The following is a 27,052-nucleotide window of genomic DNA, read 5'->3' as shown; positions in this document are numbered from 1 at the left end:
CGGCGGACGGGGCAGGGCAGAGCAGAGGCTGCCCTCTCGGCTGGGGAAATCCTTTCCGGATCCTGTAAGTTTGTTACGGGCAGGCTGAGATCCCGCGGGGGAGCGCCCAGGGGGTGCGCGGCCTCGGTCCCCCCCCCCTTCCCCGGCCATTCCCCACCCCCGCGCTGGGACCCGGGGGTCTCCCTGTGCTGACGATAGCCGCCTTCGCCAGGCCGGGGAACCTGCCGTCCGTTTCCAGTCAATCTTACTTGCTCCCACATGATTCATTGTTTCAGCTGCTAGAATGACATGTGGCTCTGCAGGGCAGGGGAGCAGCTCCCACCCAATTCCCCAAACCTCCCCCTGAACAGACCCGGGCAAACCAGTGCTCTCTTATGGAGGGAGCCCTACGAAGTTGTGAGCGTCTGTGTGTGCACCCACCCTGGAGGACCTTTCTGGGGAGAGGAAGGGAAGCAGAGAGAGAAGCTCTTTTATTTCACTGCTTGTTTTGATGGTCGCTCCCAGGAGGCTGCGATTTTCTCCTGCCTAGTTAGTGCCCCTTAATCCTGACTCGGGAGTGATTCAATCGACGCTTGCAAACGCTGATTATTTTTTTTATCGGGGGAGGCAGGGGTTCAGACGGGGCTGGGGTGTAGCGGTCGAGGTACCGGCGAGAGGAAAATGCAGCACTGCGGCCGCGGCGAGGGGGAAGGCGAGGGGGGGAGAAAGGGAGAGCCCGGGGCAGGTAAAAGAGAACCCATCGTGTTGGTCTTGTTAGGCTTTTTGATATTGTTGTTATTATTATTATGACGATTTAATTGAAATTTTGTCAGTCTTCAGGGGCAAGCGCTGACACATTTGCACTGATGCCATCTTTACCAACACATCTATCTTCTCCCTTTCTTCCCTTTTTCTTTCTTCCTCTCTCCCTTTAGTCACGATTTTCCGGGATAAATGAATGCGCATTTCATGGGTGTGTAAGATGTGGCCCATCCAGCTCCTGTAACAGAGCCCTGTGGATGCCGTGCGTGCTAATAAGAAACAAGTGGGCAAGTGATATTTTTTTAGCTGTTTGGATTAGCTTAAGAAGACGAGGGGGTATTTCATTAGTGGTTCAAAACAGTGCTCCAGCTTCCAAGTTAAACTTTTGGGGATCCCTCCTCTGCTATATTTTGCATAAGCACAGAGGCTGGAGGAGGAAAACGTGAGATACTTATTATTACTCTTACAATAATTATTATTATTTTTAAAAGGGAGAAAAGGAATGCATCTGGCCTCTGCGGCGAGATGCCCGCTCGGGAAGCAGCGAACTTTCCGGAGGAGGTGAGGGAGCTGTAGCCACCTCCCGGCTGAGCTGGGCTGCTTCCCCCCATCCCTCTGGAGTTGCCGGTAGCTCCCATCAGTCGAAAGTTACCTGCTCCTCAGCAGCAGCCATACACTCGCTTGCTCCTGAATTAAACACAACTCTTAATGATGTAGCATTATCAACAAGGGACACTTGATTGACTGATCTAGGTATGATATATGTGCTGGGCGTCTAAATTAAATATTAAGTGAAATACTTAGCTCTAATTAGAAATCGTAACCTAGCAATGAAAACTTGAAGAAACAATTTGCGGGGGGAGGAGGGTACAGCCTTTAAACGCGGCAGCGAGAAAAGTAGCAGTGATGTGTACAGAGTCTGACATATTAGCAACAAGCAGCAACTTTGAAATGATTGATGTATCATTAAAGCCATCAGGCTGATTTTAATAATTCTTCTTCAAGGGAAAAAAAAGAGGATAGAAAAGGAGAAAAAAAGCGTGGAACCTCTCAGATAAGTTATTTATTAGGCACTGCATTAAACTGGAGAGAAACAATATTAAACCAGGGGAGAACGAGGGAAGGCGGGGGGAAGTCTGTTGACGAATTTAACAAATAAACGTCCATAAAGCAGTGACCGTCCAGCTCGGTGCTTATCCGTGAGATGGAGATGTCAGAGCTAGATGCCTTCTCCCCCGAGTGTGCCTTCTCAAGGTAAACAAGCACACAGTTGCTTCAACTTTCTACTTTAGTACAAAGTTCCTGGTGCGACGGAAAATTTGAATATTTTATCAGTCTCTTGTAGTGACCCTCATTAGGTGGGCATCCTGCTAAGGCCTTGGCGTTACAAGAAAGCTGCCCAATCAGAGCATTTGCACGCCTTGTTAGCGATGGTTAATGAAGCTTCCCCATGCACTCAAAGAAAGGCCCCCTCGATGTAGATTTACCTTATGTCAACTCGTTACTTCTAATGAATCGCATCAAAATTCTTCCCTGAATGGGGCCGAGACGCCCGGACCGGGATCCCCCTCCCCGCCCAGTGGAGCCCACCCCTGCCACCGCCGGCACTTTAGCGGAGAACCCGAGGCCAAGGTGACCAGGCGCAGTTTGGCGGTGGGGAGGGGGAGAAGAGGCCGAGGGAGGGGACGGAATGGAGCGTGCGGCCGGCAGCGGCGGGGGCACTGCGGTCTGCGGGGGGGCCCAGCCTGGCCGCGGCTCCCGGCGAGGGCAGCGGCTGCGGAGGCTTCGCTGCTGGCAGGTAGACGTTTGCTCTTCGCCTCTAATTTCCAGGCTCCCTCGACCCCAACCCCCCACCTCCCCGTCCCTCCGGGCTAGCATTTTAAAATCAATTAGTATTTTCAATTCTTAAGGTGAATTATTCAAACAAATGTTTGGGAGACCCTGAGGGAGAATTTGGCCGTGACAAAAGGTTTGATTAGCTTTATTTCCCCCCAAAAGCAACAAAGGCGCAGGGCTGCGAGAACAATCCGCTACATCAGGGCATGTTCAATTAAATGAAAGTCATTAGCTTCGTCGTGAAAGCACTACCTTTAAAATCAGATGGGGCGGGCGGGAAAGGAGCGGGGGGGGGGAGTTACTCTGATAATTGTGGCAGGAGGATTTAACACTCCCCCTCCCCCTATACACACAAAGCCCTCCAAAAAGAAGAAGAAGGGGGGCTGGGGGGGAAGAGAGAACGGGGACTCAAACCCAACACTTCACCCTTTGGAAATTTGTGCTGTCTAAACAATAGGAAGCCCATAATGCAGATTATAACACTCACTGACTCGAATCCATTATCTGCCCTCCACACTGTCTATATATTGATTTCCATATACTTTCTATTGCTCTCAATGACTGAGCAAAGCTCCAGTTAAGAGCCCGCGACACACAGGAGCGCTGCTTGAACTACATCTCACCAGTACAAGCCGGAGCCAGTTGTAAACACGAAATGCTCCCACTTTAGCGGTGTAGCTGTGAACAAGCATACGACCACCCCACACAACCCCCCATAGAGACGGGTGGTCGGGCAGAGACAGGACGCTGCCCCGGGGGCCCCCTCCCGCCACGGGGAACACGCGGATTTCCCCGCGGAGCCGCGTCTAGGTGCGCACTCCGTGTCCGCGGGAGAAATCCCAGGGTCGGTGCCCCGTGCGCCCCTGTCCCGAGAGCGTCGGAGCCGCCTGCAGGGAAGGGGATCTGGGTCCCCGCGCCCCTTGGGGCTCAGAGCTGGCACAGCCGGGCTGGCAAAGCCAGGGTGCTCAGAACCCTGCCCGTAGCCCTCTGCCAGCATCCCCTCTCCCCAAGCCCTGAGCTCTTAACGAGGGATGACGGTCGTTTCTTTGACTCTGACATCTAACAGAGCAGAACTTTTCCCAGGCAGGATCCTCCGGACGGTAAGTTTGATATTTAGATTAAGATCACTTCCTCAGGGGCTCCTGTGGTGTGAGTGTGAGGAAGACGAGGGGAAGGAGCAAGCTCAACAGAAAGTGGTCATAAAAGAGAGAGAAGAAACCACCAAAAGCACTACCCGCTTTTTTTGGAAGTGCTCTTAAAGGGAGGTGGGGTGGGAGCGAGAGGCCGCTGGGGCTGAGACCGGGAGCTCAGCCGAGCCGCCCCTGCCTCTTTACAGCCTTCTTCTGCAGGGTATTGCTCCACACGGAGGGAAAGAAGGTATCGAGAGGGTTAAAGTGCCGGGCGAAAAGTAGAAATTTGGAAGCGAATGGGGGGGGGGGGAAGGGGGAGTAAAGCGGTAATTCTACTGCTATAAAGACCCCAAATAATCCACTCGGAACGTCTATAGATGGGAGAGATCCGGGACAACGTCTTAAATGGTCACATCTCCCCCCCCTCCTCTCCCTCTCTCCTTTTACTTTAATGAAGATTGTTAATTTGCTTCGGGGCAGTGCGCTGAGTTGATAAGTCCTCCCCAGCTAATATGTTAAAGTTTAAATACCAGCAGGTGCAAATTCACTCTACTTAAGGCTATAAAAATAATGTCGAAATTCAAGAGCACAAGAAGTCAGCCTTTGTATTGTGATTTATAAAAGGGAAATTACGCTATACATAGCCAACTATTTAAAAAAAAAAAAAAAAAAAAAAAAAAAGAGAAAAACCCCAACCCCCAAAGCCTTGAAAGTGCTAAATTCTTCTTAATGATGCCGAAGGTGAAGTTGTTTCATATTGGACAAAATGGGAATTATTCTTTGTCATGTAAATCACCCTTCACTTGACCTCAGGTTAGAGGATAATGTTCATTCTTGGTTCACACTAAAACTTATTTAAATTAGAGAGCTGAAGAATCATTTCACCAAATCCGCGTAATAAAGTGAAGAGGACTTAGGGATCTTCATTAAAAAAAAAAGCACAAAAAAAATCAACCCACAACCCATGGGTTAGGAACATGTACTTTAAAAAAATTGATATTTTCTGAAAAACTCAAGGATTAGGAGGTTTTTTATTTAATAAAGTTATGCTCCTTGAATTTCCTGAGAAATGTGTATATAATTTCGCATAACAAGATTAAAAGAAAAGAAAAGATATGAATCAAAGGAGCTATAGATACACAAAAGACCTCCAAGTAACAATTACTGTAACACATATTTTAAAATAGGAAAAGAAATGAAAAGATATTTAACAATTGGGTAAAACAGAAGTGAAGGTTTGATAAAGAAGATGCAGCTTGCGGTGCTGTTTCATTCGATAAATATACTTTTGGCGTGGAGTGACAGGATATGTTATTTTGACACAAAATGAAAGCGTTACTGCAGATATAGAGACACAGATATACACGAAGACAGCTGTATACACTCATTTATAAATTAGTGGGTGCACGTGGAAGGAAATCTGAGCGTCTCTACTTTCCTAAGCAACGCTGAAAAATATCCCATAGGTAAGGTTCTGTGCTGAAGTAGGTTTAATATTGAAGTGCTGGAGATTATTGGAAATCAAATAAAAATTCGACACGCACTGACCCATTAGAGGATTTAGTGGTGAGGAGGGAGAGATTTTCCAGGGCTTTTGTTACTAATGTTTCAATGCTAGGCGCTAACTTTAAGAAAAGTGTCAGTAGAATAACAAATTGAGGGCATGAAAGGCCACGGAGAGAAAGCAAGCAAGGATGCTCTTGACTTCTTAGTAGTTGCTTAGAAAGGATCTCGAGCTTAATATGGGGTCTCAATCAGCGGAGAGCACAAAGCTGGGGAGAGGGAAGTTGGGCTCAGCACGTGCACTTTGGTCAAGTCGCTCGAGTGAGCACCGGAGGGGGAGCCGCGGGCGCGGAGCCTCCGCGGGCTGCACCCCCTGTCCCCCAGTCCTGGCACCGGGAGGTGGCGGGCACCGCCCTCCCGCCGCCTGTCCCGGGGCTGCCGCCGCGGGGGGCGGGGGGGCACCCGCACAGTAGGGCTGTGCTAAATGGGGACCCCTCTTTCGCCTCTGCCGGAGGGCAGGGAAGAGCCGCCCGCCCGGGACAGGCGCACACCGACTCCCCCAGCACACCGGCGTCCCGGTGGCCGCCGAGATGGGGGACTAGATAGAATGTAACTTGTCCCTTTACCGGAGCGCCAGCAGTAGATTTTGTTAAAAGGCTCCCTTATCAAACTCCGTCTTTCCGCGAGAAACGGACGGTTTTAAAGCCCGTCTGTAAAGATTTTTAACAGCTTAAAGAATATCAGAGATAAGGGAAATCTGGAAGATGCTCCCAGGACATCAGACCTTAATGTACTCCTTCAGCGGCGGAGTGAGCTCCACTCTGTTCCCTGTGCGTATTATACTGCAGACAGGATTCGATATATACTCTATTTAATCTTGCTCTATGACAGAGCTGTTTAAGTGTATACCATGCCTACATTCTTTGTATCAAGACCAAAAGGATGCCTTGTTGAAAGAAAACTATTCAAAATCTTTCATCTGATAGAAACGATCCAGCAACTGTGAGGCAGCTACAGCACAATGGTTCTGTCTGCATAATAGGTATCTCATAAAAATACAGCGTGTCATTGCAACAAAAAGTTAAAAGTCTTAAATGTATCCATCTTATATATTGCATGAAGTCAATAATATTCTAACCTCGCCTGCACCCCGCCATTAAATGGTACACGGCACTTTAAAATCGAGGGCATTGTGATTGAAATCCCAGTCTCTAGCAGAGAAAGAGGGGGAGCAAGGTAAGTTAAACGAGGACCATTACGGATGTAATGACCTCAGGGTAAATATTCATTAGGAAGAGGAGATTCCTCTTCTAATACCCAGTCTATTTTCTTTGGAATGCAATATGACGGAGCCTAATGTGGTAGCAAGACCCAAGATTTAAAAGGAGATTATTGACAAGTGTGTTGGGAAGAGTTTGGAAGATTTGGTTTTTTTCGAGACACTTTTCTCAAGTGGGACGCAAATGACAAGAATACGTTGGGTGGGTTTTGTGTTTGTTTGGTTTGGGGTGTTTTTGTGGTTGGTTTTGTTTTGGTTTGGTTTGGTTTTTTCTTTTTTTTTCTTTTTTTGTTATTTTAATAAGCTTTCTAAATTTATTCGGGTAACTAGAGAAGCTTATTCCTTGCTCAGCCCCCGGTAGGAGAAAACATTTAAGCTGCGCGGTTAGCAGCCCTACCTCTCTTTTCCCTTGGTAGGTGCACTTAGACGGCGGAAAAAGCGTCTGCACACCCTCCGGGGACAGAGTTTGCCTCCTGAACTACACTTCTCTTTCTGAAGAATAGTAGCTCCGACCTCCAAACCAACTGAGACTGGCGCTTTAAAGTAGCTGCGAACAGTGCTCTCGTGTCTCAACACGGTCACGTAGGAGATTTGAGCCTTTTAATTTCTTGACACAAGGAAAAACTCTCTCGGAGCCCCGGGTTGTTTTACGCTGTGGGGTTTGAGGTGTTTTGGTTGTTTTTCGTGTTTTTTTTTTTTCCCTAATAAGACAGAAAGGTAGGCTAGGTACGATTCACTTATAGACACAGACACATAAAAGGTAGGAAAAAGCCGAGCCGGGGCACATTTGGCTGTAGGAAACCGCCCTGTGCTCCTGGCCGCTCTGTTGTCCCCGGCGGGATGGCGGTCGGGGGCTCCGGCGCTGCGACCGGCCCGGCCCAGCCCAGCCCAGCCCAGCCCAGCCCTGGCGCTGCGCGGCAGCCAACGGGCGCGTCGCCTGGTGTGACCTTCAGGGAGCACATTTCAACTGCTAAACACCGAGAAAAGTGCTTCTCTCGCTCGCAGGCGCCATATTACCGCCGGGAGCCGGGGCTGGGGCGGGGAGAGGGAGGTTTCACAGTTGGTCTAGGTTTACGCAGTTGTTAATTCGGACTGGACGAGCTCTCGATGGCTCCATTAAAGAAAAAAAAAAAAGTACTTTGGGATTATTCTTCTCTTCTTCCCCACCTCCCTTTTCCAGTTTTCCCCGAGGGGATGGGATGCGCTTTATAACATTGATTTCTGCTCTGGGACCCTACGGAGCATCCTCCCTCTCCCCGCCGGCTGGGGAAGGGTGCCGACGGGGAACGATCCCCGGGAGCTCGGGATGTCACAGGGTCCCAGCCCAAGGCCCCGACATTCCCCTTGCCAGGGGCCCCAGAAACCTCCGGGCAGCGCCCGAGAGCGCCCGGCTTCCCCCATCCTGCTCCTTGCCAGGGAGGGAACTGGGAAGACTCCCTAAGCCTCGGTCCCTCCGCGCACCCCTCGTTTGTGCTGAGAAGGCAACGAGGAGCGAAATAAACAAATCCCCGTCTCCCGTCTGCCTCTCGTGCGAAATGATTTCCCGAGCTGTGGGTCTGCACTCTGCTGAGCTCTCCGCTCCCTCACCTCTCACTGAGACCTGCTGCTCAGTCATTGGCGCTGTTTTGTGTTGTTTTCCGGCATTTTTCTTTTAATGTGAAAAAAACTCACACAAACCCCAACCCCACCCAAAACCTGACAACAACAACTTTTGCAGGGGTGCAGAAGTGGACAAAACAACACCGCGATCGCGGCAGGGACACAGAGAATTCGGACAGAGCCTCTCCTCCCCTGGGCCGCAGAGCCGGTGCCGTCCTAAAGGTTCAAGTCCTATCAGGATTTCGGAACAAAGGCAGCCCAGCCCAGCTCCACTACGCTCCACTGTAATCCTGTGTTTTTCCTTGTTTCCTTTTTTTTCTTTCTTCATTTGCCCTGTTTTGCAGCCTGCGGTTCCTGAAGGTCAGATGGAGAGGTCACAGCTCTGCATCCCCTATAAATAGATTTTGATATTTAGACAGCTATTGCTACTCGATATTAACTTACAGGATAATGGCGAGAGATACCGTATGCGCTGAACCTGTTATTCACGAGTGAGCAGCATCTGTCGAATACAATTCTCGTCTTTTTGCCCTGTTTGGCTGTAGCACACATCAATAGGGCGAAGGACGTCTTGAGGTTGGAGTGGGAACGGGGACCAGGACTGCTCTGCGGGGCCACAGTTGCAAGTACAGCGTTGAAACTATAGAATGACTTCAGACAGCTGAAGTTATGAGCCAGGTAGGCACGGACCGGCTCTAAGCGAGTGCAGGACCAATTCAAGAGCCACTGGAGGAAAGATTCCAGCGGGCTTTTGACACGTCATTTTAAAATATGATGAAAGCTGCTGAGATGGAAGGGTTCTTCCCTCCTCACATTCACAGCCCGATTTCCCCTATTTCTGACTTTTAAAATCATGGGGTCCAGGTAGACCCGAACCAGAGACTCGGAGCTCACCACTAACCCTCTTGCTTTCAAGGGAAGGCAAGGTCTTCAGCTGGGGTAATACTTGGAAGGAGCACTAAGAATTGTCGTTTCCATTTCACATAACATCCCTTCTTTTGCCTGTCACCATAACCTCCTCTGCCTTTCACCACCTGCGAGGCAGAAAGGCTTTTACACACCCAGCGGTCCCTGGTGTCGCCACTTTTCTTGGCCGTGCGATCAAAATGAAATTCGCTGCCGGGACTCCGCTGAGGCTTTAGAGCACACCCGTCTGCAGCCGGGTACCTGCCGGGATGCGCCAAGCGGAGACGGTCAGCACTTTGGAAGCTGGTGGACCCCCCGTGTGCGACCTCCGCGGGTAGCGGCCGTCCCTTCACAGGGGAGGGCGGGGGTGGCATGGGTAGGTGTGGGGGTGGCCAAGACCCCGCGGGACGGGCAAAGAAATGGGACACAGACTGAAACCACCACTCCTCCCTTGTTTTTGCTGGCTCGAGAGTCGGTCCTGTGTCCTGTGCAAAGCAGAATCCTCTTATCACTGGCCAGATCGCAGCTCTAGAAACTAGTTGTAATCAAGGGCTTATGGACGGGAAAGTACGCAAGCGTTTTCATCCACCTACCTGGGCATGGGGGTGGAGGAGGTCGTGAAGGTCGCCGATTGTGTGTGAATTTTTTGGTAAAAAGAGGTAACCTGGGAAAGTGGAGGAAGGAAAGAGGCGCTGAGCGGCTTAATTTAATCAATAAAGTGTCTGAAAGGGTTGTCGAGATTTGATTCTCCCCTTTGCTCGTTTAACTCACTCTTTAATGTTCGTGTGTAACATCTGGTAGCTGTGCGTGTGCAAGTGCATTTCGGGGGCGGCTTGAGATTTGTTTTAAGAAAACGGATTATTGCAAAGAAAGAGACACAAAAGAGACGCTGCGCCTTCCTAAAGCCTTGCGATTTTACAACCAGCCAGCCTCAGTGAAACAAACTTGCTGTCAAAAGTTTCCCGGCGCTCAGGAAGGACGAGCGCGTCTCGCCGCCCGGCCGGGGGAACCGCGGTCTTTTTTCCGCGGGGAGGGAAGCCACAGGAGCTGCCACCGGCACCCCCGCTGTCCCCGGCCGGCCTGACCCCCCCACACCGGGCGGCCGGCCGGGACACTTGGGTGAAGGACTGGCGGATCACTCAGCCGGCCAGGCGGGTGTCCTTTTATGGGGCGGATGGAGGCGACGGTGAGCACCCTTCGCCTGCGGAGAGAAGCGGGAGCGCTTGTGCCAACAGCCTGACGGAAGGGACAGACACGACTTTTCTGCGTGTTTTCCTGGCTTGCCAGGGAGGGAAAGTGTCGCCTCTTCCCTCGTTCGTCCTCCTCCGCCCATCGCTTCTACCCAGGAGCTCCGGAGGGCTCCGGGAGGGGCCCGGCGCTGCACAGCCCCGGGCACACAGGGACGGTCCGTGGGGCCGGCGCAGCCCCCCCCGGAGCGGCAGCCGGAGGGCTTCAGGGCGAAGGTCGCGTGTCCCCCCCATCTTGGGGCGAGAGATCTTAGTGTAGTTGTTCTCGTAAGTGAAATCCGAGTTTTTGTGAGGTGCAGTCCCCATACATTTTTAACCATAGTGATTACTAAATTAATAGCAGGCCCTAAGACAGATGTCAAAACGTCTTGAAAATGTTTATCTGTGAATAATTGAGAAGGTGGTAAGACGCATTATCTGATTGTATAATGAAATATGTATGAGGAACAGCTGTTTGCAATAGTCACCTCCCGTTGTTTCATTAGCCTAGAGCCTCCTCTTTAAAGAAGCGCTTCCCTGAAGTTGGCCATTCATCATCGGCTGCTTCCACCGGCGCCGGCGGCCGAGCCGTGCCTGCCGGAGCCACAGCGGGGAAGTGGTAACCCGGTGTTTTTCCTAGGCCGGTCCACGGGCTCTCCCTGTGGTATTTCTCACTGGTGGTTTGCTCCGAGGGCGGGAGGGAAGAGGCGCGGATGGGGTCCGAAGATGTCTTGCTGAGCAATCTTAACCTGAAGAGGATGCCCTGAGAGGAAAGATCCTAGATGCTCATCTAGGAAGCACAGCAAACAGCCATTTATTATGATTTCATGCCGAGCAGCGACAGCCTCCTCGACTGCTTAGCGTTGACATAAACTTCCAGACGTCGAGCATATGCTGTTGCACAGCATTGTTTATGTGTGGTACCAGATGTTGCTTTGCATCCTATTGTCTGGAGACAATGTTTAGTTCAGGTTAAAATATCTTTACTTAAACTGCTCAGTTGGCCATTGTGTGAGCATTAGTGAAGTGTCATGGAGAGGTAATGGGAAGTCCGGGGAGGTTAGCTCTCCGAGCGTGGCCAGGAGGTCCCTGGTTCATGGTGGGGTTACAGCCACCACTGTCATCTTTTGTTTTCCCTCCTCAGAGAACCCTTGTCCTTCCTCTAAAAGGATGTGTCCCGCTCTTTTTCCCTTCGTAGTTTTCTCTACCGTTTCATGAAACGACCCGATGTTTGTTTTTCTAGTTTCCCTAAATCGCCCGAAAGAGGAAAGGAAAGTACGTTTCTGCGTCACCACCACCCCAGGCCAGGCCGGTCCAGGCGGAGCGGGGCGGCCCCACGCCCCTGCCCGGGGATGCTGGCGCCGGGGGGAAAATCGGTCCCTACCGCAGAGTTCACGCTCCAGCCAGGGCGGTGGCTGCCTCCCTCCAAAATGCCCGGCTGAGCCTCCCCCCAGGCCGGGTGGACGGAGGGGGCCACAGGCCGTCCCCCGGCAGGGCCTGCCGTTCGGTGGCAGCCCCCTCCTGTCGCCCGGAGGGGAAGTGGCCTGCCTCGAGCCTTTTCTTCCCTTTAACCCCGCAGTCTGGGCCGGCTGCGGCAGCTGACCTGTAGCAAGACTTTTGCTCCGTGGGAGAAGGGAAAAAAAAGCTATAGACTTTAATCGGATTTCTCCCCAAACACTTCTGGTATGTTGTTGTTATGCATCTATATGGAGATCATTATTTATAAATGAGCGAGTACGATCAGTCGCAAAGACTTTAAGAGCCCGGATTTGTGTCATTAAGTTGAGGGCGGGGTAGAGTGACTTAGAGGGGGACGGAGGTGCTGGCCGGGAGGCGAGCGGGACCTCACCTGCCACCCCGCTTTCCCTTTAGCCACCCCGTCAGCCCTGGCGAGATCCCCGCTTTGGAGAGGCTGGAAGCCCGGTTTCAGCCCCCGTGCCCAGGGGGTCTTCGCCGCCCCGCACGGACACCCCCGGCCGCGGGCAGCCCTGGGCTGCGGGTCGTGCGGCCGCCAGCTCCATGCTCTCCCCCTGCAGTCCTGCTTAACACAATAGAGGCATATTTTCCCGTAAACCAGGTGCCCTGCTAAGACTGGAGAAGACGTGAGAACATTTCCAGCAGCAGCAGATTTTATAGGTCTCTATGACTCCTGCCTCCTCTGCTCCCCGACATTGTGAAGCCACTTCAGGATACGATTAACATCTCTCTAAAATCTTGAATTAAACAAAAAGCCGCATTGTGCATTTCAGCACTGAAAGCAGAGGTTTTGCGACGCGATGACCGTATAATGTAGATGTATTTGTGTTATTTTCATCATTTTTGCCTGTGCATAATCCCTTATGCCTTTTATTATAATACTACACACTACAGTTCATCTGTAAAGATACTGCTTCAGAGGGACCTGTTGCATACAGTGATGGTAATTAGTAACCTTGGTAACAGTTTTAAATAAAGATTATAACAATGATGTCAACCGTTTTTATTCACCATATCATAAATGGGGTCTCAATATTATTGTGCCTGTAGAGGACAGAGTTTAAGAAACAGTTACAAGGTTCCACTTTACTTATTATGACGAGAGTTATCACTTTTTACCTTGACCTTAAGTAAACATGATAATGGCTCCAAATAGTATGAAGATTTTCAAACTCCTGAGGACTCTGTAAACTTTAATTTTCCGAATGAAGTAGATATTATTGTGAATTAGAGTTATCAGGATCCAAGTACCCTCACAAAGAACATTTTAGTCTTCCAGAGAAATACCTCAGAATAAGTACTGCTTGCAAACCCAGATGAGTAATGCTAACCATTAGTCTTCTAGGCTACCATTAGTCTTCTGCACAAGCTCTCCCCTCTATTAAAGCTTAGAGTAAATGCTCACAAGCTGAAAGCAAAATTAAATATAATTGCTTTTATTTACCTATTGCTTTTATACAATTAAAACATTTTTAGTTACGTTTATCAAACAGCATCCACTTCGAGTATTACCTGTCATATCTGTTAATTCATTTTTCTATATTAACTACACCACCATTAGGTATTAAAATATGTGTATGTATACACATATACATTACATATATTGTCTTTGTCAAGATATATTTCAGTCCTCATTAACAAAAAATATTCTTGTGGAGGATTCTCTGAAGCATGTTTTTCATGCACACTTATTAATAACCACAGTTGTCAAGAATTAGATATGCACAGATTGTAAATGAAAAGAAAATATTAGATGAAAAATGAAATATATAGTAGAATTGAGTATAACTATTTTTCCTCCTAAAATAAAAAAATTTACAGAGTGAAAAACTGAGCTATTAAGCTTACTTAAAAGATGGCTTTGTTGGTTTAATTATACTGTAGTTATTTTATAAATATGTTTCAAAGGAAGCTTGCCATATTGAATGTCAATGAAGCCTGTAAAGAAAAGACTTACAAAAGCTAATGCATACCAAATACCAAATTTTAGTCATTAGCATTCCTATTTATTACAAACTAAAGGAACCTATTAACAGACAAGAATTTCTGTTTAGCTAGCATTACAATGTTTAGCCATTAAAATAAAAAAGGACCAAAAATTACAATCTTCTCCCCCCACCATTTAGAACTGTGTGTTCTTTTTACTCAAAAAGACAAATCTATCAAAACCCCGATAACAGAAACTATGATTCTTCATTATTACTGTCTGTACCAAAGCAAAACCTGTACCTCTGTGTTCAGGCAAACTTTCTACTTTTTCCAAAGCATGAGATCTGTCTGATTAAGTGCTTCAGATATTTTGCACATACCTTAACAGCTGCATTGGAGGGACTTCAGGTTACGGGGAAGCGTAGGTTGGCTCTGGGCTCATGCAGGCCTGCGGGGCCTGGTCCAACATCAGTAGGCACTTCTGTATCATATTCAGTAGTTTGGATCAAGTGTGGGGTGTGAATAGCAGCTTTCATGCTTAGGATGGAGGAAGGAAGGGCTAAACCACTCACAAGTTAGGCAGGCTGCTAACCAGAAGCTTCTTTTCAGTGCTTGTCGCAAAATCAGCATATTTATTCATGTGCTGCCTATTTGTTCAAGAATTTCTTTAAAACCTCTTGGCCAAGCATTTCTGTTTTTCAAATACCCTTTAAGAAATTGTATTTTTGTCTGTTTTGAAGATGAGTGTGTGCAAATATACTATACCTCAGAACTTCTAAAAAAATGGTAAGCATATTATTATGTAACATTACATTTCACACATAAACAGTTAATAAGTTTTCTCTTGCTTTTCACGAAACCGAACATTTTTATGTAAAAAGAGAAGCTTTTGGGGACTCTGATATTCTTGATGAGGTAACAAACTGATAGATCTTTTCTCCTTTGTTACATCTGACACGGTCCTTGCCTTCTCAGCTTGAGAGCATCACTCCTAGAGACTCTGTTACGTCTATTCAAATTGACAGAGAAATTCAAAACAAGACCAAAGAAGCAGCACAACATCTACAGACCTTCTGGATGACAGATGCTGTCAAATGCCTGTTTTGCCTCAAAGATTACCTCTGTTTTGAAAGAATCAGGGGGAATGGGGTGGGGAGCGGTTCAGTAAAGTTCAACCCATCTGCTTAATCTTTGTTTTCCGATTTTCATTGTTTATTTCTAAAACAGGCTTTACATTTAATTTAATAAAGGGTTTGGCTTTACTAATAAGGATCACTTTTGATTTTGATTTTGCAAGAATAGAGTGAAGACTTGTACAGAGAAAATTCACTGTATAAACATCCTGCCAAGAAAGGAAGGTTCACCCTTACTCCATCTACAGGATCTGTAAGTACAAGAAATTAGTTCCCCTCAAAGATTTAAACTATCAGGCTTTAGGATGCCCTTGTAGGGCTGGTTGTTTATAGCTTTTACGTGAACATATGTTGAGAAGTTTGACTGAAATAGTTCTACAATCAGCATATCTTAGCATGTATGAAATATTTTGAATAAAATAGTTCCTGTATGACCCCATTTATGTGATCCATGTTGCTGCTTTTCACTAATGAAAACAAAACTGATGTGAAATTTACATGAGTGTGATGTCTGGGGATAACAGTCTCATAAAATCAAAATGATTCAGGCTGTCTCTGATTTTGCTCAGATAAATTAGAACTTAGGAGGAAGAATCTCATGGAAAATTAAATATAGAAGCAGACAGAGTTTCTGAAATTTTAGGAACTCCTACTTTTCCTTGGAGATATTTTCTGAGTCAAAGATCTTCAGTTTATTATCAATGAAGAGCAGTGGCTCAAGAGGCTGCAGACAGCCCAGATTAAAATAAGCTGGAAGGAATCTTGATATTGTCTCTGAAGTGTTGTAACTTTCACAAGGAGAGCTTTTTCCAGGTCAGCGTGTCTATAACCCAAAATGGAGCTGATCTATAGATGTACAAATCAGATGCTGCTGGAAAGATAGATGTCTTGCAGGTCTCTCACTTAAACTTAGGTGGCATGTTAGATAGCTACCATTAGAAGTTTTTCAGCAGAAAAGCTTTCATTTGCAACATTTCTACCTACCAAACCCAAATTATTTAGCTCTAAGTCCTGTTGCTAAAGTGGTGAATGTATTTAAAGGAGAAATGGTAACAATGCAATAGTTCCAACCATGAAGTTCAGACAACAAAAAAGAGCAGCCCTATGGAAGAAAAAGAAAGTGGTGTGATGAATCACTTCTTTGTTTATACTGTCCCTTTAATACAAAGCAGAATACAAGTGCATGAACAAAAATGCTTAAATTCTTGCATTTTCAGCAATGTTTTCCCTTTCTCACTTTAAAACATCCATAGTCCTTTGTAGCCATATACCGTATGCATCAGAACAATTTGGAAAAGATTCATCTATCAAGTTTAACAACTTTATGGTGTAACTTCACAGAGGTTTATTGCTTATTCATGTGGAAGTGAGTACACCCAACTTGTTTTGCCTGGTTTTGCTACTTTTTCTGGTTTGCAGGGCTGTTCTGGTAGCTGCAAATGGCTTCTCAAGTGACATTTGGTGACATTCAGTGGTGTATATTTATCAGTATTCTTCACCTCACTTCTATACGTGTAATCTATTTTATTTTGTTCTTCATAGCAACCTTCTTTTCACTGTCCATACCCTGAAAATGATAAATGGCACAGTGGCATATTTCCTTAGCTGCACTAAAATGTCACTGTGAAAAATCTTTAATGGACTAAGTGTAGCTTTTCAGGTTATAACTTGTCAAGTTACGGAGAAATTCTAGAGTTTCTCCCTAATCCACCATTCTTTGGAACCATACCACTGCAGGCAGAGACTAATTATAAGTTACACCAGTCAGAGCAGGACAAGAATAAATGAAGTAGAAACTGTTTGATAAAGGCTCATTTTATACTTGCTTTCTGTATTTGTGCTGTGTTACCCGATGTCCTCTGTTCAGGCTAATGCTGAATGTGCCTACTGCTTATGTATGAATATGGATGTAAGCTGAAACTTATGTTATTTTAAAGAATTTGTTTATCACTGTAGCACTGATTATATTTATGCTGCTCCTACATCTGGGGCTGCCCAGAGAAACCCTCTGTGCTGGCCAATGTTATATTACACATTAGGAAAGAGTGATTAAAATGCACACTAAATGGAAATAGATGGGTGAGAGGAAATAGTGTTACTACCTTCTTTAAGATCCAACTTACTTTACTTTACTTTACCTTACTTTACTTTACTTTAAGGTACCAAAGTAAGAACGACAGACTGAGGCTTTCAAGTGGGCTCAGAAATACGATCTACCTGTCCTGGATTCAGGGGTCTAGGAGACTATCCTGCTTTCCTATTTCTGCTCCTTTTTTAGCAGTTCCTGATCAACTTTTTGGACATAATGCTCAAGTCCACAATATGCAAGTGTAAGAGAAAACAGTTTTTGAGAACATTCACCCCAAATCTAACTGCAGAGAGTACTTTGGAGTCACTTTTCCTTAATTTTCCCTACCTTTACAATGAGTATTTAGAAGAAACATCTTAGTTCCTTGTAACAGGAGAGCTTTAAAGAGAAACCTGCTTCCCTGTTCTATTATCCCAAAGTATCCTCACCAGGTTTCCTCTCATTTCAGATCTAGAAAGCACAAAAGGAATGAAATGCTAGAACAAACAAGAACACCTGTGTTGCAGCAAATGGTGAATGGTGCATTTTATCTGACAAAGACTACATTTTTTGACACTGAGCAATGACAGCACCACTTTAGTTCATGCCATGAAGTAAGAAGTAGCTAAATTATTTTTATGTTATTTTTTTTCTGCTACTTGCATTTAGGTGGTATTTTCTTTATCAGTGAAGACAAGAGGTTGTAAATCTTGAAGTGCTATGCAGCATAAAATACTTCCTTGGCTTCTTACCAAGAGTGAGGGTGCAAGTGCTTTAGGGTAGAATTTACTTTCCTCTTCTCCGATTTTCTATACCCACTTCCACCCTATTACAAACATGCTATTACAAGGCCCGTGCACTCTTATAACCATACCAGTTCCTCAGGGCCCACATTTCACTCTTGGGATTTAAGTGTTCACATACTCTGTGATGACTTCCTGCAAGGATGTGACTTTAAATCCCTATGCCTCTAAAATATGCCCAGTGGGGAAAAACCTATTTTCTGACTAACTTTAAAATCATGTCAGTCTCAGGAAGTGTTGTGAGTTCATCAGTTTTACCAATTAACATTTTCAATGCTTATTTACTGTCTGGGTTTAGATCACCCAGTATTTTGGTTAGAGCAGAGTTCAGATTTCACTTTGTTTCCAAGGCAAAGTTTAAGGGAAAAGAAACCTCTTTTTCTTTAACAGCTGATACCAATAGCTGGAGGAAGTCTTTTGTATACTAAAGAGGACTTATGTCTGCAAGACTTTTTCTTCCTAGTTAAAATGGGTGGTCTAAGAGAAAATACTGCCTCTCCCAGCAGGTTTTTTTTTTCTTATCCTTAGACCATACTACTACAACAGCTACAGTATTACCATGCTTTGTCCTGTAGGTGTGAGCAAAATAAACTTACAATGTTTTTGAAATGAAGCCTTATCATGTCTTTAAGGCCTTTGCACTGCTATTTTTCTTCAGTTGACACTCCCCTGGAAGTCATTGGAGGCTTTGTGCCTGGATCTAGAAATTCTTAAATTTATCGGCTTTGCCCTAATGTTGTTCCTAGAGGACAATCAAAGACTTTTCTCCAGTTCACTCTGCAGGCCTCAGAAGTTTACCCTGAGTTCGGTTTACTGCATTTACCACTTGTTATAGTGAAACTCAGTGAGTCTTCATGCAGTAGTTGCCAGCCTGGCACCTATTTTTCAGCATGACATCACAAGGGATTCAGCTTTTCACATCTATTTATTTAGTTTGACTGTTTTTGGCCTTTCAAATGCAACTGTCTTTTGAGTGCACAAATGCCACAGGGGATGGTTTGGCTTTGTGAAAAGACAGGGAAAAAATGGAAATAAAGGGGCTTCCCTAAGGGCTTATTCATAAGATACACTGCTGCTTGTGGTTTGTTTCCCATGGAGGACAAAATTTATCCTAGTGTTTGACATATGTGAAGATACCACCCCATCTCTTTGACAGCATCAAAAGGGAAGATGTACTCAAAGATCTCAAATTGCATGCAGAGACTATCAACTGCTTCAGATTAAGCACAGCTAACATCACTGGGACCAAAATGGATATTGTATTACTGTCCTTTTTATCATCCTTTTTATTCTTGTGAGTATGTACAGTAGTTCACTTGAAAAACAAAATATTGAAATAAAAACTGAACACATTTCCTACTGTAATGGTCTGCCTGATAAGAAAATTCAAGTACTTCTTTCTAAAAGATATTTTGGAAAGGGTCATAGTTACAGTAGGAAAAGGAATATTCAGAATGGGCTTTTCAAAAACATTTGCCTGGTGGCCAGTTTTATGACATTTCAGAAGGAACACGGCTAAGGCATAACCACAGTCCAAAGCAATTTCACACATGTAAGCATGGGTAGATTTCCTGGTGAACATCCAAGGGTGTTGCAGACCCTCTGCTCTATCCTTGCTAGATTACAGGCTAAATTGTGTCCAAGTCTCTGCACTGCTCCCTAATATATATTGTAGGTGCAATCATCTCTGCGTAAATCCCTCTGTGGATCTGGGCCTGAGTGTTTTTTAAAATCCCACCCACATGGGACACCCGTAGGTCAAATGAAAAATTGCATAAGCTATTAACTAAAGCTATAGCTTATAAAAAGTTACCCACAAGAAAGGTACACAGGTTAGTGCTGCTCCAGGGCATCCTTAAGTCACACTTCAGCAAGTTATAAAGTTATCTTTGGAGAGCAATCATACCAAGTTGTCAGCCCTGTAAGGATAGATTTATGTGTCTCTGACATGTCAGTTGTCGTCTTTGCCACTTCATTGCGGCTATGATATTTCAGCAGGAGGTAACCACTGCTATTCCCCTGCCTGAAAATCCACAGAACTTTTCTCTGTAAACATTTATTACCCTCAGTATTTCCCCAACGCAAGGCTGCATCTCTGAATTCATCTACATGTTTGCTTAACTCTCACTCACAGGTCAGTGCTTGTTTGTCTCAAATTTTTCTCTTTTTAATCTGAATTTATGTAGCAGAAGATTCATGGGCTAACCTTTTCCCCGCAAAAGACTTTGTAGTTTGCTGGGGCTTTTTAAGCCATGTACTTTAAAAGGAAACATTTTTTTTGTTTGTTTCTGATACAGGTCATCATCCTGCACTGGAAGAGTTACTGTCTTCATTGTGGAGGGACCTGATCTAGTGGTTTTGTTAGTAATCTGTACTGTAAATCCAATATTTTTATTGAACTTTCTTCCAGGATTTTCCTTGTTTCTCCATATATTCTCCTGGAATATTGTTCTACAGGTTAGAAAAATTATTGTTTCTAGCTGAGTCTAAAGTGAACAATTAGAGAATGGAAACTAACAAAGTAAGTTTGAGCTTAAGGCCTTATTTTTCCACAAAGGGGATTGATGTGGCAATGCCAATGCCTGGTAGCGGACTGTGTCCTGATTGCAGTTACACTGGAGCCTGAGCCCTTACCCAAGTTCACAGCCACATGCACAGAACTGGCATTTGGTAGGCAGAAACTAGAGAGAGAATAGTGTGTGGTTCAGTACAGATCTGTAGCCTTAGCGAAATGATACTCCTGATAGTCTTAACTTTTGTACAAAATGCCCTCTGGAGGCATGTTTACAGAGTTGCCATTTCATCAAATGACATTTTGCATATCCTTTGGAGATGCCACATAGGTAGTTCAATCGTACTCAGCTGCAAAGTGATCATGTAAATTGAATATGATTCAACCACTCTCTGGATTACAAACCAAGGGTATTTTAGCCTGGCAGACAGTAAGAGGAGCTGAAGTGGGGCTAGAAAAGGGAGAAAAGACTTCTTTCCTTCAGTACTGCCATTTTGGTACTGCTGCAGTGTTCCGCACAGGTAGCAGCTTACGCCGGTATATGGAGGAGATCTGCTTCATAACAACAGAACTTTTTCTGTAAAATTCAATTCTTTCTCAAGTGTTGCTCTCTTTAGTGTGTTTCACCAGAATTAGTATTCAGAAACTACTAAGAAAATGTTCTAAAAGCTGTAATGGTATCACTTTTGAAAGTTGCTGGCTATTTTCTTTCTCTCATTATAGCACATCAAAACTTACTAAAGCACCATACCACTTTCCCCCTAATTCCTTGCTTTAATTTCCTGTTGTCTTCACTGGACTCTTCTACTATTTGCTTTGGTTCAGTGATCTGATTATTCCCTTTGCCCATGCTTGCTTACTGTGGTCTCCTTCCTCTTGCTGGGGACAATTTATTTTTACTAATCGCCAGCCCTTTTTATTTCTCTTTGGAATTATTTTTAAAAATAAAGTCTCTTTCTTTTTGTTGTGAATGGTCCTCAAATATTTGATCATGATTTATTCTGAACTTGTTGGTCTTCTTTAGACTGAAATTATTTCATAAGTTGAAATATGTCTGATCTCACTGTTAGCAGCAGGCAGGGTTCAGAGCAGAACCTAGTGAGACCGAACAAACCTACCCATGAAACTTCCTAGCATTCCATTGATGCTCCAGTTCTCTCTTGTAGCACACATAAGTGCTTTTAGAAGGTTTGTTTTTATACAAACAAACAAACAAACACACACACAACAACAAAAGAGCATGTGATCTCTCCTAGCATACTCAGGTTCAAATTCCTGATCTGCTGTCTCTCGAACTACAGATGACTGTGTCAATTCACCCACAACCTGACAGTTATCCCAGGGCAAAGTGCACTCCACCGTTCCTGCTAGAGGTGATCTACTTCCTCTAACAATGCATTCTTCAGTCATTATCTGAATTTGCTTCCTCACATATTGGATGAGCATCCCCACAACTGCGCTGCAGAACTACACTGAAACTGAGATGCGCTTTCTGACGAAAATTTATTTCATTGAAAAAATCCGAATCAGTTCTAATTTGGAAACCCCAGCTGAGTTCCTACTGTGAGACACATATCATAAGAGACAGATCGTGCTGTGAGGGGTTGCCAGTTGGAGAGATGAAGACTGAGAAGAAAAGCACAATAGAAAGGTGAAATGGTTTCCTCAGAATGATGCAATGGGTCAGTGGCAGTTTTGGGTCTTCTTAGTGCCTACCATAGCCCATGCTACCTTTCACATCCTGAGATTACAGGCAGTCTGTGCTTTCCCCTGGCCATCTTTTCATTAACCAGATTATTCTTGCAGGTAGATTAATGCATGGGTGCACAAGTTCAGCAGTTTTGAACCTTACTGCTTACAAGGCATCGCATACGTATATGGCATCATCAAAAATGCTAAAAAGGCAGACTATTACACTAGAGCAGGCAAGGGGACAACGAAAACCAAGTATTTTTCAAACTAAAGTGTGTCAGCTGTTCTGAACAAGGTAAGAAATATCACTCAAGTTTCACAATTTGGAAAACCTGGCATAAGTTAGTGCACCTGAGCCTGTACAGGTTATTAGACCAGTGTCATAGTCAGAATGTCACCCTTACTCAAAATTAAACTTTTCCTTTCAGATGTGTCCTAGGTCCCTAAGACCCTTTGAGAATTATAATTCTTAAAGCAATTTCTTTTTGTATTTCTGGCCTTACACTGATTAGTAGGAACAGATTGGAGACAACTTGTTGTATTTTATAAATAACATAACAGTGTATTTTGTATATTTTTCCTAAGAGTTTTCTGAAACTCAAATTTCTCTTTGAGGACAGCTGGTGCATGCTCCTGAGGAAAAAGATGCTTATGGCAAAGCATGATTTTAATGATTTTAATTTACAGTTTTTGTGGGAATATCATTTTGTTTCTGCAGAAATCTGTCTTTCCATTGTTTTAGAAAAGCAAAGATACTTAAATAGGTCTTATATTTTATTACCCCAAAACACATTTACTTTTGTTTGACTAGATCATGTCAGTATGTTAATAAAATAATTGTTATTCCAAACATGCTTGGTGAACTTGAATAGCAAAGTGAAGTTTATATGTTTAATCAAATATATTCAGTAATTCCAGTGGAAGATGTAGAAGTGTTTTCCATCAGTATTTCCTTGACTTTTGAAATGAATATACATTGCCCAAGTTCTCATTCTTGTGGATCCATTTGCTATTCATATCTCAGCAATTGAATTTATTTGTATGAATGTTTACAATTGTTGAAAAGGAAAAAAATTCCACAAGGTCACATCGGCAACTTTTCTTGCTGCAAGTGCTTTTACAGATGTATGATCAAGGAAACGAAAAGTCTTGCAGATTTTCAAGTCCCAACTTGTAAGGTGGATCATAAAAACAGTTGTAATTTCCAAAACCATACTGCATTTTTTCATGAATATTTGGATGTATTATAAAAAGGCTGCCATTTCTCATTTTTGTCCCTTACGCAACACTTCATCTTTCCTTCTGCATGAGATCATGACTTAAAGTTGTCTAGTTCCTTCAGAGAGTTTTAAAAGAAAAAATAAAAAGCTCAAAAAAAATTGATTTATAAAAAGCCTATCCATAGTGCTATATGGTTTGAAAACCAGACAGGGAACTACGAGGTGAGAACTGCCCATGGACTGGTACTGGGCAGGCATGGAAAGTGGCAGGATAGCGTGGTATGAACAGGAGTAGGAGCTCTGGGGGGCAATGGAAGTTCTGAGGGGACACTTGAAGAGACAACACAGAAATGAGATACAAAATGAAAGGAGCTGAGGAAGAATGATTGTGAGGACACAGGAGCAGAATAGGCAATTGCAAAGAGGGGGGAGTTAAGGGATCCTGCGAGGCTCGTTCTGCTGTTAACCCAGCTGTCTCTCTGGGTAACACTCCGGAACGATGCCCAAAGCTAATTTGTAGTTTGTAATCTTTCTATATATTTATCACTAAACTCTGTACTTTTTCTTCAAGCAGCTTTCTCCAGTAGTGACTGCTCAGGGTCCTTCCCAGGACAGAACAATTGAGGATGGACTTTTGGTGGGTAGTATGACTGGCAGAGAGGACGTGAAGTCAGTGCCCCAGAGCTCAAGTGTATCCTGTTCGCAACTTGTATCAGGAGTGATCCTTCCAGCCCCTGGAAGATTTTGTGTCCTCCAGGAATGTGAAGAAGTGGGGAGTCCAAGAGGGACACTTGAAAGATTTCTCCAGCAAGAAAAGATGTAAATATTCTTGTTTATTGGCTGACACTTTTTAAAAGTTTTGCTAAATACTATGGTTTTCTTACTGCTGATAGTAGAAAAACAAGAGAAAAGAAAACATAGAGTTGCTCAAGATTCATAGTGTTCCTCAGATTATCTTAGTTGGAAACCTCATTTGAGATAAGACATTCCTCTTATTTTGTTAGTTTATTATAAAACTAGGGATACGATGATTTTACTGTTAACAAACACATTTAAAAATGTTGTAGAATTGCTGATGGAAGAATATTATTCTTTTTACAAGATAATAAGCATTAAAAAAAATTATTTAATATGGAAATTCACCTTTCCCAACATACTTATTTTCAACCTACAGTGTATTCAGAGTATTTTGTAGAGCTTCTCTGTTCTGAAAAATGCATGGAAAAATTTTCACAGAGATATATACATACATATGTATATGTATTTTTCTTTTAGGGGAAAATGGCAGCTGAACAAAACATCTTCTTTTAACAAAGCAGCAAAGCAGTAGTATAGGACCAGAGATGGAAGTCCTTCTGCTGTAAATCCACATCAATTCAACTAAGACCAAGCACTTGTGAATATTAAATTCACAATAGTGTGGAGGAGAGTAGAAATGGCCTTTCTTTTTGAAACTCTTGGAGTCCGAAGTGAAAAAAAGTAGCAGGGTTTAACCTTTAAACTTTTCACTGACCTTTAAACAGTACTTTGGATTATATGTGCCCTTGTTAATCTGAAGCCACTTGCAAACATAACTGGCATTCCTTTTTTTAAGTATACCTTACATGCACTATTGAATGGGTTAAGCATTTCAAAAGTTTGGCTCTTGTTCATTATGTCTTTATCACCTTTTTAAGTGGTGTTTATCCTTGTCAACAAAATTTTATAGTTAGCAGCAACACAAGCAATGATTTGTGTCGAAGTACATTACTTAGGCGGTGGCCAGATGTAGATCTAAATTCTTTGAGGTGCAAACCCAGGTGTTGATCAAGGCACTAAATTTTGCAGAATTCCTGTATTAATGTAGAGCTCTATGAGTACCAGATATTTTAATATCACTTTCCATCACAGATGAGTAGAAAATCTTCCACTAGCATCTAATCAGACCATTATTTTTTTCCTCTTCAGCTTTTCTTTCTTTCACACTATTCACGTCACTGCTTTGCATGTACTTTTCCCGCACATACCCTCCCCATACATATCTTCACTTTGGCCTATTAAGTCCAAACTACAGGTACAAATTATAGAATATCAACAAAAAAATTATCTTGGACAAAATTTCATTGTTCTCATACTCTAGGGAGTTTAATTAACACTAGAAACTTCTACTGCTTGGTATAAATAAAAGAGTCTAAAATAGGTGATTGTAATTTCCCCTTTTCACTCACACAATTATTGAAAAATGTCTTGCCATTCTCATGGAAATTTGTATTCTAAGTACATCTGTCTTTAGCAGAAAAGTGTCATGGGCAGAGCACAAATTTATGAGAGGATGTATATGTATAAGAACTAACTGCTATACCATACTCTATGTCCATCATTTGGATCAAGAATTTTCCTACTGGAATGCTACCGTAACAGACACACTCATGTACTGTCCCTTACATTCAAGCTACTCTTCAAACACATAAATACTGGGCTTAGAGATAGCCTAAATTTCAAACAAATTATTTTGCATTGAAATATGAAATTCTGAAAATTGTTCACACTACATAGCACAACAGAAGCACTCATGCTGAGCCAGTGGGAGAAACACCATTACATCTTCAGAAAACTAAATGTGTGGGATTTGTGTCCCTGCAAAGTTTTACCAGGATCTGACATTGTAAAGACATTGAGTCTCACAGGTTTTTAAAGGAAGTAGAGAGATCATAAGCAGAGAGGAAACAGCAAAAGGTCTTGTGATGTAGCTGGTGAAAAGCATCTGTATTTTATGCTATAACTTTTTTTATTATCTCCTTGTCTCTTGCTGTTGCATTTTGGAGAATGATTAAATCTCTGGAGAGGAATCAGATCCATAAAAATTGTCAGTTGTTAAGACAAGATATTCAGTGAATAAATGAATTATTGTACTGAATTCCTTTATTGAATATTCCTGTGGCACTGCTTTAGTTAAGTATCAAGAACACAAGCATTTAACAATATTACTTTAAATTCAAAATGCCTTGAAAGGATTGAGATTGAATTTGCAAATGTAATCAAGAATAAAACATGTGCCTTGGATTACATGTCACTTCTTGGGATGTTTTGACATAACACATTTAGAAAATACTTTCCTGTGACAGAAATGATTAAAATAGATTTCAGTTATCTATAACTTCTAAAGGAGCCAGTCCAGTTCTTGGTTAATTTGTTCTCTGCATCACAGAAAGCAGCAGCTGACATGCTCACTTGTATATCAACGTGGAGGCCAACTGCTTAAGGCTAAAGTGCTATTGTGTTACTTGTGTGAGTAAACCTATTTGCAGCAAGAGAAATAGTCATTGATAAATTGTAAAATGGTCAAAAGTGAGAAAATAACCTAACTTCATTCTCTTTTCTGAAGATGATCTGTGCAGCTATTTTAGACAGACCTCTTGCATGATGGTACCCAAATCTTCAATGCCTCCATCTTTTTATCTCCTCTCAGGGGTACCAAGATCACACCAACTTTTCAATATGTAGTCAGATAGGCACACTTAGAAAAGTACTGGGTACATAAGCGAATCCATTTGATATTCTGTCCTATCATCCTAGGTGCAATCACACAGCACCTACAGGATGGCCAAGGGATCAGACCCAGCCAGTACAAGTTTAGGAAGGGCAGGTCCTGTTTGACCAATGTGATCTCCTTTTATGACCAGGGGACCCTCCTGGTGGATGAGGCTGTGGATGTGTCTATCTGGACTTCAGCAAAGTCTTTGACACTGTCTCCCATAATATACTCCTGAAAAAGCTTGGACAGGGCTTGGACACGGGGCTTGGACAGGGGCACTCTGTGCTGGGTTAGGAACTGGCTGGAAGGCAGGGCCCAGAGGGTGGTGGTGAACGGGGCTGCATCCAGCTGGCGGCCGGTCACCAGTGGTGTCCCCCAGGGATCAGTGCTGGGCCCAGTCCTGTTTAACATCTTTATCAATGATTGAGTCCACCAGTAGCAAATTTGCGGATGACACCAATCTAGGGGGGGACTGTCAATCAGCT

General features: G+C 43.9%; 1 long non-coding RNA gene across 1 annotated transcript; it reads left to right on the top strand.

Annotated features, from left to right (window-relative positions):
* On the top strand, positions 1 to 25,516 carry LOC126639513 (uncharacterized). Its single transcript, XR_007628817.1, has 4 exons — positions 1 to 64; positions 14,928 to 15,011; positions 23,628 to 23,872; positions 24,329 to 25,516. It is a non-coding gene; the product is annotated as an uncharacterized LOC126639513 (long non-coding RNA).
* Positions 25,517 to 27,052: the final 1,536 nt, after the last annotated feature.

The sequence above is a fragment of the Myiozetetes cayanensis genome, unplaced genomic scaffold (assembly GCF_022539395.1).
Source record: "Myiozetetes cayanensis isolate MyiCay16 unplaced genomic scaffold, myiCay2020 scf2-11, whole genome shotgun sequence".
NCBI lineage: Eukaryota > Metazoa > Chordata > Aves > Passeriformes > Tyrannidae > Myiozetetes > Myiozetetes cayanensis.
This window is presented reverse-complemented; position numbering and strand designations above follow the sequence as displayed.